Below are 17,041 nucleotides of genomic sequence, written 5' to 3' on the forward strand. Positions count from 1 at the left end.
AGACTTGTTAGCAGGCTTGGCAGGGGGCTTTCATGGAGACTGGATGAGAGATAACTCTTTTGTCCCTTGGTCGGACACTAACTGACAGTGTGGCTCCACTAAATTTGTTACTCCAGATTAGGAAATAAAAGGATAAGAAAACAAAAATATTCTCTGCAGCCAGTATGGGGTGCTAGATGGACCAAAAGAGGACAAAGAGATGCTCCTTTCCCATGCCATCCAGTCACGCGCTTCCTCTGCTGCACTCCAGCTAAATGCAGATGCCTGTGTGCAGCACCTACTTTCCTCCTTCTCCTTCTGTCTTAGACATACAAACAGGCACATGGTAAATGCAGAGACAGTTTTAAAGTCTTGGAGTGTATCCTCTACATAATTGCTGTGTTTATCCATAATGACATGGGAAGTGTTTAGACCAAAAAAAACCCTACAGGGTTAGGAGATAACGCCCCTTGACTATTATAATTTAGTTCCACTGACTCTGTAATTGCAAAAGTGAATGGCAGGGCATTTTCTCTGCCTGATGGGGAATATAGAGAAGTAAAAGGTCAAGGTTTTATCTGCTTATGGTTCTGCCACTGACTTACTGTATAATCTTGCATAATTCACTTCAAGCTATTGTGCATCCTCATCCTCTTCCTAGCTAGGATGAAGAGTTAATGGTATTTTCTTATTCTGCAAATAATTTTAGCTGTGTCAGTTACTATTATTTTAATAATGATAATGTCAAGCAACATGAATATACTGGACAGTGCTTGTGTGCTTCTGAGTGCCTTTTGTGTGCTTACTTTTCTGTATTGAGGCTTCCAAAGCTACTTTTACTACCATAACTATAAAGTGCATTTAAAATCAATACTTTGGTATTTTTTCAAGACTGTTAGTTCAAAAGGTGGTGTTTTTTGTTTTGGTTTGGTTTGGTTTGTTTTTTTTGTTTGGTTGTTTGTTGGTTGGTTGTTTGTTTTGTTGTTGTTGTTGTTTTTAGGAATGCATGTTGCTTTCCTCCAGCACTGATATCAGTGACAAATGATCAGAACAGTCATGGCATCGCAGCTATACAGCTATAAAACAGTATAGCTTGAAACTTTGACTTTGTTTGGAATTGTTCACATACATTCAACCCGACTATTTATTCTTTTATTCTCTCACCCATTCATTCTCTCACGTACTCTGCTGCTGACCTATTCATTGCATTATATATTGGTCTGCAAACCTCCAGACACGCTCACTACCCCTTTCACCGACTTACTAAATACCCACCACCTGTTCACTCACTCACTCTTGAACTTCCCCATCCCCAGCTTCAGACCTAGCTTCCGGGCCAGCTTCAGTCTTCCCTTCATTCCCTTCTCTCTCCTCTGGTATCTTCCACCCTGCAGCTTGTTTCTTCCTGAGCTTAATTAAGGACTTTGGTTTCAAGAGCACAGCCAGTTGTTAATGCTTTCTTTAACTTTTCCTTGCTTAATTGCCTTTTTCTTTCCCCAGCACAGATTTGATACAGCTAGCCTAGGAGTAAAATGCCCATGTGTGTATATTCCCCAGAACATGATTTCAGATCTAGGTATATTATGACTGAGGTACTCCTTACATATTATTACTTCACCGCATACATTATATGTACTTTTGAAGATTATATTTTATTATACTTTTAATGGAGCTTTTAAAAAGCATGTTTCATGCATATCTTTGGAATACCCATTATAAAGTTGCTCTGGACATTCATTAATAGCTGTTCATTATATGATCTCACTGCTGCAGCATGTAGTATTTGACAGATGCTGATCATTTTTAGCAAAACAAATTCAGTTATAATTACTGTGAGGATCAGTGTCTTTAGCCCTATACCACTAGTTCACATGCAATCCAGACTAATGTTACAGATCTCTGGAAAACCTCCCAGATTTAAGTCCATCGTGTCTAGGAAGCCATTTGTGTTTAAGTACTGTGAAAGATGTTAACATGGGAACTGATAGGAATTGTGAGTGGTGTAATCACTGCTGCTTGTCTAACGTTCCCATTTTTGTTAGGGCTTTTTCTGTGTCTCAACAAATCCCTGTTGGTAACACATTTTACTTGAAGGGAGATTCTGAATTAAGACACCAATACCCTGTTTCACATCCGACCTTTCAGTCTGTGAGACATACCAAAAAACTCCACAAGCTTTACCGAGGACGGAAACTGAAAACTATGCTATACAGATGAACAGCTCCACTCTTAAAGGTCACGAAATCTAACCCGGACAGAGACAGTGGCAGCAGTGGGCATTTTGCCTGGGTGCTAGCCTTCGCTCCCATTCCTTTGTACTGCTCTGGGTTTGGGGAAGCCTGTACAGAGCGGGGGCTCCCTGGGGAAACCTGACAAAACCCCTGTGATTTTCCTACTCTATGCTAAGAACTGCCTCAGCCTGGAAATCGTACAATGCAAAAGGGATTAAGAAACATCTTTGTTTCTTCCCTCGGAATATCATTTCATAGCTGTATCCCTCAGGAGTTGCTTAGCCTTGTTTACGCTAGAAAGGTTTTGCTGGTCTATTAATACCAGCAGCCAGTCCCAGAGGAGATGCAGCTTACTCGTTTGCCGGCATAAATTGCAGCAAATTCCCCAAATAAAATATGATGTGCCATACGGATTTTTTATCCTGCCACTGTTATTTACACTGGGGATTTTCCAGCCCAGCTACGCGATCCTTTTCCACGCTGCTGACAGGTAAATTGTCGGACATGCTGCTTGCCCTGTCCAGAGGACAGCATCTCCCCATCCTCTCCTTCTGTCCGGCCGTGGTGCTCGCTTCCCGAGGCCCCGGGTCTGGTGCCCTGATGGTTTGTGATCCCGAGCGATGCCGGCGGTGCGACAGACGCTGGCTGCCCAGCATTAAGCTGGCCTAGGACAAACGACCGCTTCAAAATGCAGAGGGGGAAAGCGGGTTTCCCAGTGTACACCATGTAATTACAAACTGCTCCGGCCCTGTTAGCACCCTCCTGTAAAACCCTGCACCTTCCGAGGCCCCGAAATACCAAGTGGCCATGTCTTGCCTTGCACCTAAACGATCTTCAGCTGGGGTTAAGCACCACGACTGCGCTGCAAGCGGCCGCGTTTACTAAGTAAGTTCATTTTGATGGTGTTTCTCTGCCGTACCCAACACAAATCGTAGGTATTGGACCTAGCCTGTCGCCGTACGGGGGGAATAAAAATAAAACCCGGGCGGCCGCCATACTGCGGGGCAACCCAAACTTGTTACACGCGGGCACCGGGCCCTCCCCCTCTCCTCCTCCTCCTCCTCCTCGCCCCTCGCCCCCGCCGCCGCGAGGAGGAGGGGGCTGCCGGGGCCCACCCCGCGGCGGGGAGGCGCCGAGGCGGGCGGGGGCCGGGCGAGGCGGGCGCGGGCAGCCCCCACACACCCCCCGCAGCCCGGCCCGGCCCAGCCCAGCCCCGCTCGGCTCCGCGCCGCCGCAGGTAGCAGCGCCCGGCGCGGGGGGCAGGCTGCGGGGCCGCCGTAGGAGACAGGGCTCGGACACGGAGGAGCCGCAGCCGGAGCCGGAGCCGGAGCAGGGCGGTCGCAGCCGCCGGGCCGAGCCGAGGTGGGTGCCGGGGCCTGTGTCGGGGAGCCCCCCCGTCCACGGGCACGCGTGGGCCGGGGGCGCTGCACCTGCTGCGGCCGCCGAGGGGCGGGGGGGGGGGGGCGGCCGGGCGGCTGCTGCTCGCCCCGCGGTGTCCCCGGGTGTCCCCGGGTGTCCCCTCCCTGCTGCGGGCGCCCGGCGGGACGAGGCTCCGTGAGAGCCCGTCTCCATTTCGTGGCTGCCACCCCAGGCGGGCACTTGTTGGCCCCCCGTGCGGGAGCCAGCCCGCGGCTCCCCGGCGCCTTCTTGCCGGCTGTGCTCCCAGACACCTCCCTGCCCTCCTCCTGCTCCCACCGGTGCCATCTGTCTGTGCTTGCCCCCCTGCAAGGCCCGCACGACCCCAGCCCCACGGGACATGAGGTGGCGTTGGCAGGGTGTGGGTGGGTGCTCGGCGCCCTTCAGGCAGCTCCGCTGCCCCCAGAAGCAAGCGAGCAGCAAGGCGGCAAGGTGTCTGCGTGCATGCTGGTCAAGGGAAGAAACCAGGCTTTGCTGGTGTGGAGCGGTGTTGGCAGATGAAGCCTGCCTCCAGTGGGACTGCTTGGCCAGAAGAGCAAATAATGCACACACCCCCCAAAAGCAGTTATGCTGTGTGCACCAGGAGATGCGCTGAGGGTGTTGGCAAAAGCTGCCTGCACTCACGCTTACCCAGACAGGTCCGCTGCTGAATTTTCTGTCTCCTTTTTGTGTTGTTTGAAAAAGAAACAAAAGGCCTGGGTGGCTGGTGGGGAGGGTGGTAGCTCCTTCCCCAGTGAAAGCAGCATGTGCTGTCAGCGTTTGAGGACGGATCTGGTTCAGAGCTGCGGGGCCGATTCGCAGCTTTTCTGGGCAGTGTGTGTACAGGTGTGCTCGGAGGTGTCCCCTGATGTGCTGCGCTGCCTTCCCTTCGCTGGTGTTATGAATCGAGGTCCTCTCCTCCCCCAGTGCAAACAGCTGTCACACGAAACACTCGATAACCTTTCCTGAGCCCGCCTGCATGGCTGCAGCTGCGCGCCGGTGCGGCGTTATAACACGTAGGCTGAGGTCCCGTGAGGGTGAGGGTCGGGCTGATGCCCTGTCGCCGGGTTGCGTAGATCCATAGCAAGTCATTTCTCATCAGAGTTCAAGGATGAGATGGGTTATCCCTGCTTGTGCTATGCAAAGGTAGCTTGAAATGGATAGTGGTGAGGGAAGGAAGATGTAATTGCCAAGGTTTAGTAACACTTCTTGTAAGCCTTTGATGCTTCCAAATGTTGGATCTTGCAAAAACTCAAATTATTCTGCGATTTAAATGAGTTGAGAAGTCATTTCTGAAGGCGTGTGACCATGGAAGTGTTATATGTGAATGGATGCTACCCTACTACGCCTTCCTCTAAAGTTTAATTAAAGACACAGCCGCAAGATAATTCTTCACCATGGCTTAGTTTTGGAAAAACTCATGAAACAGAGGAGTGTGTTCCTGGTAGCACATGACAGAGAGGGTGGTGTTTTAGGGGTGGCAACAAAAAGAAGGGAAGCAGATCATAAACTTCCCTTGTGCATCCTTCACAGGTTCTTTCTCTTATTTTAGCGCCTGCATATAAATTCCTGTTCTGGAAGTTTAAGATGAGCGTTCAGTCTTCATTACTGTGGTGATACCGAACACCTCGGGGATGTTGTGTGTTGTGCCTGGTCCCCTGCTGCTACGTGCTGCAGAAAGGCGTGCCCAGCTGGGCGGCTGGCTGGCCCACGAGGGGCACACCTGTACGTGCTCCTGCCTTCCGCACCTGGTTGTGCTCTCTCTGAAGCTCTGCCCCTCATCCTTTCTCACTCTCTGTTTCTCTGATGATGATGATGATGAAGCTTTTTGTAAGGCTGTCGTCACCTGGCTTTACGCAGCCCTATGCTCTGAGCCTCTAAGGAAGATGGGTGGAAGCGTATCAAAAAGAGCAGGGGAGGTCCTGCTGGTTTCTCCAGGGTCTTGAGTTCCAGGGGGACAAAGCGGCCGCAGAGTGGCTTTTTGGCATCCCATGCCTCGTGGAGCCTGCGAGTGCTGAAAGGATGCTGATGCCCTGCCGCCTGGAGAGCTAGCAGGACTGGCAGCACGGGCAGATTTCGGAAAATGGCATGAATCAATAAACAGACATTTATTTTTGATCCTGTTGGCACTTTGTGAATAGGGAGGAGAGTGAGAGGGGTAGGAAAAAATATGTAAATATATATTTTTATATAATATTTGCTGTGAGGGGGCATGCATGTTGGCAGCACTGCAGATCCCATGTTTTTGACGGTAGGTGTTTCAAAGCACAAAGCAGCACACTTGAGCTATAAGTACATAGTCTACAAGTACTAAGGGGAAACAAAACAGGTGGCAAATTAACACGAACTTGGGCTATCAGTGTGAGCAGATAAGAAAGTCTTCTGAGGGCAATAAATAAAGTTAATTGAAAACCTTGTATCAGGTTTTGCCCAAGTTTGTTAACGATATGGAAATAATGATCTTGCAGTCTTTCCTGCCTCTTCCACTTGTTTCTCTTTCTCTCCGTTCGTGTACAGCAGTGAACCCATTATCCGTGAGGCACTTTCTGCCTTGATCCTCTTAAAAAATTAGTATTAGCCTATATATGAGGCAGGCCAAAGAGGATTGAACGCCGTGCTGCAAAATCAGTACCTGTTGGCCTCGTTGCGAGGGCAGGCCGGCTGCGTGCCACTTGTCTGCGGCTGTCCTCAGAGCATGCTTTCGGTGCCGTGAGGAGGAGGAGGAGGAAGAGGGTGATGTGCGTGCCCGCTGGACTTGTACGTGATGGAGCTCTTCCATGGAGGTGACCGGGAGCGCCTGGGGTTATTGGGCTGGGAATCCAAGGGGTCCTGAGTGCATCTGCTCGCTGGGCTGGGGGACAGAAGATGATGCGCAAAGCGGGGCAGGGCGTATAGAGGCGTGTGTTTCTGCTGGGAGAGCGGGCAGGGGAGCAGGAGCTCCTGCAAGCCCTTCGCCCTCATGCGGGAGGGGGACTGCAGGAGCAAGGCGAGGCGCCTTGGGGAGGTACCGCCTGCCCCGCGAGTGGCGGGGCGGGAGGAAAAGGGGGAGAAATGCATGAAACGTGATTATAGTTCTCGCTTTGTTCGGGAGTGGTTTTCCAGGGCAGCCTGTAGCTGTGTTTCTGCTGAGTTTTTCCTCCTTCCCCTGATATAAAGCAGGCATTATTTGTGCCCCAGATGATTGCTTTTTATATGTATATGCTCAGTTGTGCTTGATTTTTTTTCATAAACAAATGATGCTCTCTGAACTTTGTCATTGTATATACAAAGGGACGCATAGAAAAGTGGAGGCTAATTTTTTTTCTTTTTAAAGAATGTCTTTGTTCTCATTTTCACTGAAAGAGATAATACATTATAATTGGCTGTTACTGGAAAAACAATGCAGGATGTAGGGGAGAGGCCTGGAGATGTGAAAGGTCTTGGATTTATGTTTCAATTCTCATTTTAAATTTGATGTGCTTTGGGGAGAGTGGAACTATGCAGACTTTGTCCTCAAAGAAGTGTCCTATGAATGTATGTCATAAACCAGATCAGTGAGGTTGTGCTTGGCTTTCCTTAGGCTTGCAGTGGTTAAACTCCCAAGTTGGAATGGCTTCAGAAGCAGCTAGCTGTTTCTTACATCATTTAGTAATAGCATAGGCTGTATGAAGTTTCTGTGAGGACACGTGAGATGTGGTAATTTAACTCTGTGAAATGTGTTCTGTTGCAACCTGTGGAAGTAGGAAAGAATAAACCTGCTGTGCCCGGTGGTGTGTGAAGCTGTCACGTGCACGTGGGTAGCGCTGGCTTGTTCTCTGGATCTCTAGCCGCTTCTTAATCCGGAGCGAAAAGAACATGCATCAATATTGTATATTAAAAATAACCTTCTGTGCGCTTTACCTTATCCGTAAGTGCTTGAGTTTATTCAGGAGCTGCGTATTGGATCACCTATGGCAAGCGAAGCCCCAGCTGTTAGCACAAGGAGAACATGCCCGCTCGGTGAAACCACCTTTTTGGGGTGCTGGAAAGACACGGTTTGTGGAAGGAGGGTATGCCTCCCACCGGACCTGCTGGTGCGGCTGGGAGAGAGAAGGAAATATGGACAGGCTTTTGGACACTCGGTTTTTTTCCAGCCTGACCTAACAGTACATTTACTATGCTTCCCTGTAAGCCGCAGCTTGTATTCTCCTTGTGGCCTTCCTAATTCTTGCCAGACGTCGCAGTGTGGCTTGTGAGATGTTTCTGCCCGTAAATCTGTATTTGATTTGAGTGCAGTAACAGTTGTCTGCAAAGCCTTTGAAAACAGAGGAGCCTGCTGCAGGCAGGAGCTCGCAATCGATGGCCCAGACCCCTCTCAGGCATCTGCGTGGTGCAGCGTCACCGCCTTTGGGGTACACCTGCAGAGATTTACCTGTGCGATGGGGGTCCCGCCCGAGTGCACCCTCCCAGCTTCTCCCAGAATTCATCAATAGAAAATCTGGAGTGAGTACAAAAGCTCAGTAATGCTCTCGGTTGTCATTTCGGATGCAGAAGTCTGCTGGAGTGATGTCGGGCTAGCAGAGCTTTCTTCTCTCCCACACTTCTGTTGTGTTTTTTATCAAAAAGTGCATAAAGTGACGAGAGGCAAAGACTTAGGCGTTCTTGTTTCTGCTCGGCAGTTGCATAATTTCTAAGGATTTGCTAAAGATGCATATGTATATGCACACAGATTCCCCCTCTGTATTTGTCTTGCAGATCTACCCTACCTGAAGGATCCATTTGTCAGAAAGTGAGTCATCCATCACAACTCCAGGTGTAAAGAAAATTAACACCTTTGTCAGAACTAGTTTAAAAAAAAAAAAGGCAAAGTCACTGAAAACTATCAGTCAATTGAACAAGAGTAAGAATTACATTTATTTATTTTTCCTGTTAAAATCTAGACTTATTTAGGTGAGAGAGGATAACCATCTTTTTGTTCTCAAAATTATTGGGGTTGTCAAAAATTTGCCGTTAACAAGCCTACATGCTGGGCCCTACTGAAATAAGTTCACTGTCCAGTTGAATATGACGATGTCTTTACTCCAGGTGTCAGTGGAATTGATAAACTGCTCTGAAAGGTCATCCTGATTATCTGCTAGGTAAGTGAGACACATAACGGCCTTTTCATTTCACTTCCTTTGCACAGGAATTAGTTTTGAGGGATTGTATGATAAATATGTAAGACAGGCCTTTTTGTAGGCTTAAGAGCTTTCCTCTCTGTGCAATTCTATCTCCCAGAAGAATTAAATAATAATAATAAAGAAAACCCCATCCATATGGATACATTTACAGCATTCCGGTTGTTTAAGATATTTGACTAATTGTCTTCAGTGAGGGTGGATGCTACAGAAATATTTTTTTTCAAATACGCAAATAAGTAACTAAGTATATTTTGATTCTCACACACTTCACATGTTGGAGGAATTTACTACTGCATTGGCAGAGGCTGAATGAAATAACTCTACATACAGTTCATACTATACGAATCAAATGCCTGCATATTAAATCTTGGATTAGTGTTTGCTCACAGTACGAGGATACTGATATGTAGATATTCTCAAATGATTGAATTTGCTTATCTGGATTAAAATTTTTTTTTGAAGTATCTGCTTGCATTTGCCCTGAAATGGGCCTCCCATGTGCATAAATTGATTGCGCGTCTAATGATGCATGCTGATAATCAGGAATTCCACTGAGGTTTTTAAGAACTTCTTTTTCCTGCTTTAGCACTGATAGTCACCAGGGGAAAAAAGTAACCATTATTCAGAGCCTGTCTTCTGTTCTTTAATTTAATTGTTGGCTTTTATGAGAGTTCAGTTCCTGTCGCTGCATGTCTGCCTCTGTTTTTTTTTCATAGCTATGCCTTCATCGTCTAGAAGAGGATGCAAATTTGTTGGATTTCAGTAGCTTTGGGAAAAAAAAAATATCTTCACAGATCGTGGAGCGATGCCTTTGATCAGGTGAAGCATCCCATTGCACTCTGGGTTTCTGGTTGGCGTTTGCAGAGAGTGCTGGGGATGGATTTGCTGCTGCCGAAACGATGGCGCTGGCGTGGACCGGGCGCGTGTCCGGGAAGGGGCGAAAGCGGCAGGATGTCGGTTCAGCAGGAGCAGTTAATGTTTGCCTGCAGAAGGTGAATGGAGTCAGCTGTGTTAATTTCCATGCAACAAATGGGCTTTGAGAGTCAGAGGTGTTAATGTGACCCTGTCATTACGCAGCGCTAGGCGGTGGAGGAGGCTTTGAGGTTCCCACAGAGGGATCCTGGCCTGCCTATTTCCATGGCAACGGCCATCATTTAAACATTTATAACCTTTGATTAAAGATACAAAAAGGAGGGGAAAACCTTTTAAACATTACAAATGTAAGGCTTTAACTAGGTCTTTCGTTTTAACTATATCCCTTATTTACATTCCTTGGAGTGTGGAGGTTTTATAAGGAACGCAGCTGTCCCTTCCCCATTTGGTAGGCTTCGAGATGACATTTCGGGGCAAATGCAATGTTCTGGAGATAGCAGTCTGACTTTGATCATAGCTGCACTGACATTACTCCACCAATTTAGTTGCTATTTATTTACATTAGTGTACTTTGCACCAGAATTGTGCTTGAAGTCTGTTATGCAAGATTTATGCCTCTGACAAAAGTGTTTGGGGAAAATAGCTATTTCTGTGTTGAATAAAATTAGTTTTTAAAGAGGAGGAAGATGAGATAGACCCGAAATTACAGACTCTGAAGCAGTGTAATGGCTGATACACAAAAGCCTTATGCTAGTGGGAAGAGCAAGCTGTAACTGCAGAAACTGCAGGCTGGTTGCTAGCTTACAAATTGCGTAGAAGGGCATGCTTCTGCCTGGTGTACCTCCACGTCCTTCCCTCCTTCTTTTCCACATATGCACTTTCTTTAACGTGTGGTTCATGCTATGATGGCTGCGTAGCAGTGCTGCGGGAGAAATGCTCCCTGTTTGGGTTGGGGATTCTCACGTGTGGCGCTTGGGTGCATGGCGTTACGCTTTCTGGGGGTTTCCCACTGCTGGAATAATCTGCCATTATATTTTTGTTTTGTTTTTTAATCCTTCCCGCTTCCCACCCTCCCCCCAACCTGCCGCTATTTGCGATTCGTTCCTGGGGAGATGGAAGGAAATACTGAATGTGCTAGTGGATTTCATGGTCATGCTGTCGAAAGCTGTGCTGTAACGTCAGGGCTGGCACAGTGGGAGCTCTGAAGAAGGATGAAATAAAGCTGTATTTCTTCTGTGCTTTTACTTGGGGCAGCTGAAATTTGGTTCTGCTTTGGACTAATCCATACTGACTATAGGTGAGGATAGAAATGGCGTGACTGCCTCTGTGGGAGAACAACAAAACGTTTTCTGGTGACGTATAGCCTTGGACATACTGTTTGGGATCTAGATACGCTTTTGAAAGGCAGCAGCACACAGAGAGCATCCTGATGTCAGGACCGTGTCAGATGGATCCGTGACATAGTTATGGAGTTTCCCACCACTTTGATGAATCAGAAGGGTGGGTTTCGGGTTAGTCGGCTGTCTTTCTGAATAGTCAGAGGATGAAAAGTACACTGCTCTGTCTCAGGAAACAGCCCAAGGGCTCCTCTGTGTTGAAATGTGTATGTACTAGTGTGGACAGTTTTTGGTGCTATATATGCTTATGTTGCATTTCTTATGCTTTCTACAGTATGTGAAAATGCTTGTGATACAGTGCTTGTTTTGTGATGGGGTGGCTCATTTGCTCGTATGGTGAATGTATGGATGTTACTAGTGCTAAGACGAGTCAGCTTTGTTTTTATGTTTTACAAACTTAGAAGATGCTGTGCTTCAGAGTGGCTTTTTTTTTTCGTTTTGCTGTGTCTTGCTTCCATGTCCTATTTATCCCTTCCTACCTTTAAAATAACTATGCGTTCTCAGTTTTTACACACCATCAGCCATTCTGCAGCTCAAATAGCTTCTTGTGAAAGTTCTTGCTTAATCCTTATGTTGTTTCCCTTTTGGAGGCACGTAGGTGGAGGAGCTTTGTGGTTATGGCTTGTGTACGGTGATGAAGGGGGGTTGAAGACCTGTGCAGACACCGGGGCACGCACTGGGTGATGCTGGTGCCTTGCATGAGGGCGTCCCCTCAGGGCTGTGTTTGGGGTAGGATTCTGCAGCGGGGTGCCAGGCTTAAACTCCTTGAGGACATGCGCAGTTTCTGGGTCTCCTTTTGTATTGATGGGACGTGGTGTCCTGGTTGCAGGCACGGGCAGAGCTGAATGACAGAATCGTGGAGTGGTTTGGGTTGGAAGGGGCCTTAAAGATAACTTCGTCTAACCCCCTTGCCATGGACAGGGTCGATTGTAGACCAGGCTGTCCAAAGCCCCATCCAACCTGGCCTTGAACACTTCCTCCCTCAGATATGAGTGGAGCTGGTTCAGGGTCTCTGAAGCTGTTTGGCTTAAAATTTTGCTGTGTGGACAAGTCTTAAAGGACTTGCAATCTGTAAGATTTGCAGCAGCGTGGTGTGACGCGGTGACGGCTCGTTCAGCAGCGGTGTAGTTGTGGGTTTTGCATTGCAGCAGTGCACTCTGCGGGTTCCCTCATGCAGCCTCTCTGTGTATGGAGGGGAAGGCAATGCTGAGCAGAACGAAGCTGATGTTCCCAGAGGTTCACGTCCAGCATCTCCCATAGGGACGGTGGTGTTTGGTCCCAGGCCGGAGGCTTGGCTGCTGTGCAAGCAGGGTGGGAGAGGCTGGGTTTGAGCTTCACGTGGTCAGGTCTCTGTGGAAGTGCCCCAGGGCAGGCTCCCTGGTGCCAGCAGAGAGACTCCCCTGGACCAAGAGAGGATACAGGCTGCCCGCTGTGCTGCAGGCAAGCTGGCTTGGCTGGTGGTGGCAGGCCAGTGACGAAGCTGGTAGCTACATGCTGGTTGAAGTCCGCTCCCAAAGCAAGCTCGTTAGCATTTCGGAAAAGAATGATAATGTGGTGTGGGGGAATATAATACCAAACAGCTCAAGTTGACCCACTAACAATCTGCTAAGGAAAGAAAGCTCCAAGGTTGCGTAAGTTAGCTGAAAAATGGGTCCCAGTATATAAATAGTCACGAAATAAAGACGCATCTGAGGGTGAAATCTGTGGATTTCTTTCACTGAGCTCCTTTTCAGTTGCTGAGGCGTGAGCTGTTGTTTTGGCAACTCTTGTTTTTAACCACAGTAAAACAATTGCATTTGAGGCTGAAGTAAGCATCAGTTCAAGTTGCCTTTCCACCTGAATAAAAGACAGTCTGTGAGTGTATCCAGTTACACCTGTGAAGAGGGTAGTCATTTGTGTTGTGATTAAAGAATGCTTTTAGTGAAAGGCCAAAATCATGGACCTGCTTTCTGGGGTAATTTTGTTGTAGTGTTTAATCAGCGGAAAATGAAAGCCGTGAGTTTTTCATCAGCTCCTGTATCGGGGAGGGAGAGGACTCGATACCTATGGTACCATGCAGAAAGTAAACGGGGTCAATGCTTGAGGAAAGAAATCCTTCCCAATTCCTGTGGCTAAACGTATTTTTGTGCCTGATTCTAATTTCTGACAGCGGCAATCAGGAAAATGTGCATACTATGGTGTTTTTTTCCAGGTGTTCAGTTATGTATAATAAACTTGTTAGTTAGTTTGTTTCTTTGTCATCTGCAACTAAGACTTTGTTTTTTTTTTGAAGTCTTAAAAAATTGTTTCATGAGCTTTAAGAACTCCATCCTGGGCATGTAAGAGCTTTGTAAGTGCAAGCTGTTATGTCACAAGCAAGCTCATAATAATATTATTTGAAATGTTCTCAAATGCAGATGGGAATGTGTGGAGATGTGGAACTGAGCTGTTCTGAAGTGAAGCGTATTGAAAGTGTGTGTTGAAGTTTGCTCAGTATTTTATGTGCACAGCTTCAAACCCTTGAAGTTCTGATGATCTGAACATGCACAACCAGGTGTGCTGCGGCAGCTCTGAAGTAGTGCAGACTGTAACATTTGGGAAGTCGGGGTGATCAGGGAGGGCATCCAGATCCTGAAGTGTCTGGGTAGAGCTCGACAGGAACAGATGTACCTATCTGAGATAGTGTTGTTCAGAATTTGCATATTTTTCTGTTGACTTCTGAAATATTCTTAGTGATTTAGCTCTGAGTCTGCAAAAAGCAATGTAGATTTTTAATGTAGTGCTTTCATTACAGCCAACAACACCAAGAAAACATAGGCTGCTTAGGTGTTCATGTCGGGTTGTGATTGCTGCACAGACTGAAGAAGGCCCTCAGATGCGCTCAAATGACTTCAGGAGTTTGTTTTAAGGCTTTTTTTATGCTAATGAAAATCCTTTGTGGTTACATGCATGTGAGTTGTTGAATTCTTTAGTTTAAAGACTTCATACCCTTTAAAATTGTAAATGTGGTGTTGATACTAAAATGGTATACTTATCTATTCAGGCTCTATGGATATGTTGATTCTTTAATGCCTGTGGAGTTCCCTCTCTTCATGGTGGAACCTTTAGGTAGATTTAAAATTAATCAAATATTGACTGTAAAGCCATAAGCATTACAAAAGCTGTACTTTGTGATACCGGCATACATTAGGATTCTCACGGGAAGTAGAAAAAAAAAAGATTTATTGCTATGAGATTGACTATAGTGATGCCTACTGATTTCAGCATTCAAAGAGGAAAAAATACAGAGTTTTAAGCCACTGCATTTTTTTTCTACCAGTCATTTTTTGAAAGTGCATCGATGGAACTATTTGTACTGCTGTGAACAAGAACATGTCAGGTGGGTACTGCCTGTACTAGAACAAACAGCTTTATTGTTTCCTGGGTTGTATCGAGTATAAGAATGCAAAGGCCAAAACTGTAATAAAAACAGATGATTACTTCTGCTCATTCAAAGAGAAAAGCAGTAGCTAAAATACAATTTAGTTTTAATTCTTTATGTTTCACTTCGTCTACTTCAAAGCAGTTGATAAAAAGCGTAGCTGATGCTTTGCTTATAAACACAATTATGTCCCACAGGCTTTGTTAGAATTAAAACCACTTTAAATTTTAATACCAAACTGCTTGTAAATTGTTTTAATCTAAAATTTCATATCAAACTGCTGAGATATTTACATTCATGGAGCAAAGTAGGTATTTTAGTTCACTTTTAATGACTAGTACATGTGAGCTATGTAAATTGAGTTGCATGCATAGGATTTCCAACACGTAGAACAAAGCAGAATTGTATGTAACGTTTGCCTGTGCCTCGAATTCCTGATCCTACAGCGTCCAACGAATGTATACGTAGCCGTCTGCTCTGTTTGCAGATTACGTGCTGCAGATAGCCACCCGCCTTGGCACAGACCGTCCGGGCTCATCGCACTGATCCAACAGCGGGGTGCGTGCCAAAGGGTGAAGCGTGCAGGGCGAGGGGCACGGTGTACCGTGTCCAGCACAGCACCGGCGGATTTGGGGCTTGGTGATGACGGTCTTTTCAGGGGCTCCGCTACCACATGCAGTATCTGTGCATCGGCCCTTGAAAGCCTCGCAGAGCCGTGTCTATCAGCCGGGCCGTGACAGGCCGCGGCGGTGGGGTGGCCGCCCGCAGAGCGGAAGGCACGTCTCGCTGCGAGGCGCCCGGTGTGGCAGCGGCCCCGTTAGGCCGGGGCGGTGTGGAGGCACGCTTCCTCGCTGAGGAAGTGTTCTGGGTGCGCTCTGAAAATCAGGGGCGCCGGGGCGCTTCCCCTTCCCAGCCCTGGCTTGCTTGTGTCTTGACTCACACATTTAAGGGCTTGCCCAAACTGACTTGTGCAAGGCAGGGCTTCTCTATCTGCTGATGTTGTCACCGTGTTTTTTCCACTTCTCAAGTTTCCTGTGTTCCTGTGATCGCTTTAAGGATACAAAACTCTTTATTTCCGGTCTCCCAAAGCAGGCATTTCTTCCTCCCTTTTTAAAACTCTTAAATTGTAATCCTTCACTTGTTTCTCTGATGCTTTTCTGAAAAGGTTTGAAGATTTCTGCGTGTCTGTGGCATGGGGTGGACCACCAGCAGTTTAATCTTCTCCACTTGACAGAAACGTGAACTTTTTAAAAATGTTTGTGTAGCAACAAGCTGAGGTTTGCCTGAATCTATAAGAGGCTGTGGAGGAGGATGTGAAGGCTCTACAATCCCTGAAATTCTCATCCCAGCAATCAAACCCTAATATAACCAAGTTAGGTAGTTCCTTTAGTGAAGAGAGGAGGGACCTGAGGGCTGGGATAGGACAGTTTGTCATTTCCTTAATTAACGATTTCCATTTCCTGCAAGTATCCGAAGCCATCAGGTTCAGGCGTAATTGATGTTTTTAATCCTGTACCACGGCTGTGGTGTTCAGGTAGGCATTTGAGGGCCTGAAGGAGAGCTTTGGTGCACTCAGTGTTTATAGATAAACACACGTGGGAGACACGGTCCCTTCTTGGGGAAGTTTACGACGTATTTTGGAGCAAGAAGAAAGGGAACCCCACAGGAGGAGGAGAAGCAGAATTTGGAAGAGCAAGCTAAAGATGAACTGTGTGGTCTTGCTGCGTCAGACTGTTCAGCTGTTGTGTCTGAGAGTGCTTTCCTGTAAGTCTTGCTGCAAACGTGTATCTCAAAGGCATGGGGTAAAAAAGGAAGGCGGGGGGGGGGACTACCTGTTAGTTTACTAAGTTGAGAAGGCTAATGATGTGAAGGACAGAAAACTGGCTGTTGTGGATAACAGGAAACAATTACGGGATTTAAGCATGTCATGTCCTGCCAGAAAAGATGATTTTGGTGCCTCTTTTACAGTGAGGATGCTGAAGACCATGTTTAGATTTTATCTTTCAAGTGTGCTGTGGGAAGAAACAGTGACTGTTTTGAAGAAATGCACCCGCACAATTTCTAGATGCTGACATTTCATCCTAGAGTGAAGCTATAGCAGTTGATAGAAGCTGAAATTAGTGTTACTCTGATTCACAAAATTTATTTTTCAGTATAACCGCTGCAAGCATATTGGTAATGCCTACAAACATTTTTTTTCTGTCTCTCCAATTCACTGAGAAATAGATACCTAGTTTTATTTTCTGAGGTATGTCTGCAGAGAGCTGCTTGAATGTCCTTTGTTGTAAATCTGTCCGTGGTTTTATAACGCTGGGTAGTTTTATTGGTATCCTGCCTCTGCCAGGGAGGGCATGACGACTTGCAAATCTACTGTGGCTTGTTACCATGCTCACACTGTGATAAAAATTTAGAGATAACACAGTTGATTATTGCTGATTATGTATGTATCGAGGTATACCAAAAGCATTGTGGGTTCATTTCTGCAAATGGATTTTCCCTGAGGTTTGCATGCAGGCTGGACTGACTGACCCTCAGCGGTAGCCGTATTGATAAGCCAAGTCCTAATAGGCAGCTGGTGCAGTAGTTTGAAGTGGGCTTTTGGAGGGGGGCCTTGCTGGAATATGGTTC

At 46.7% G+C, this 17,041-nt stretch overlaps 1 protein-coding gene across 4 annotated transcripts in view; it reads left to right on the top strand.

Annotated features, from left to right (window-relative positions):
- The first annotated feature begins 3,317 nt into the window (after positions 1-3,317).
- SEMA4D (semaphorin 4D) overlaps positions 3,318-17,041 on the top strand; it is a 95,605-nt gene continuing 81,881 nt past the window's right edge. For 2 of the 4 annotated variants that reach the window (XM_083816535.1, XM_083816538.1), the window contains exon 1: positions 3,333-3,572. The gene's annotated coding sequence lies outside the window, so the exon portion shown is untranslated. Of the gene's footprint in view, positions 3,573-8,665; positions 8,702-9,459; positions 9,563-17,041 lie in introns of those variants that run through there. The other 2 variants (XM_083816536.1, XM_083816539.1) reach the window with 2 other exon arrangements.

This window comes from Anser anser (genome assembly GCF_964211835.1).
Source record: "Anser anser genome assembly, chromosome: Z".
NCBI classification, from domain to species: Eukaryota; Metazoa; Chordata; class Aves; order Anseriformes; family Anatidae; genus Anser; species Anser anser.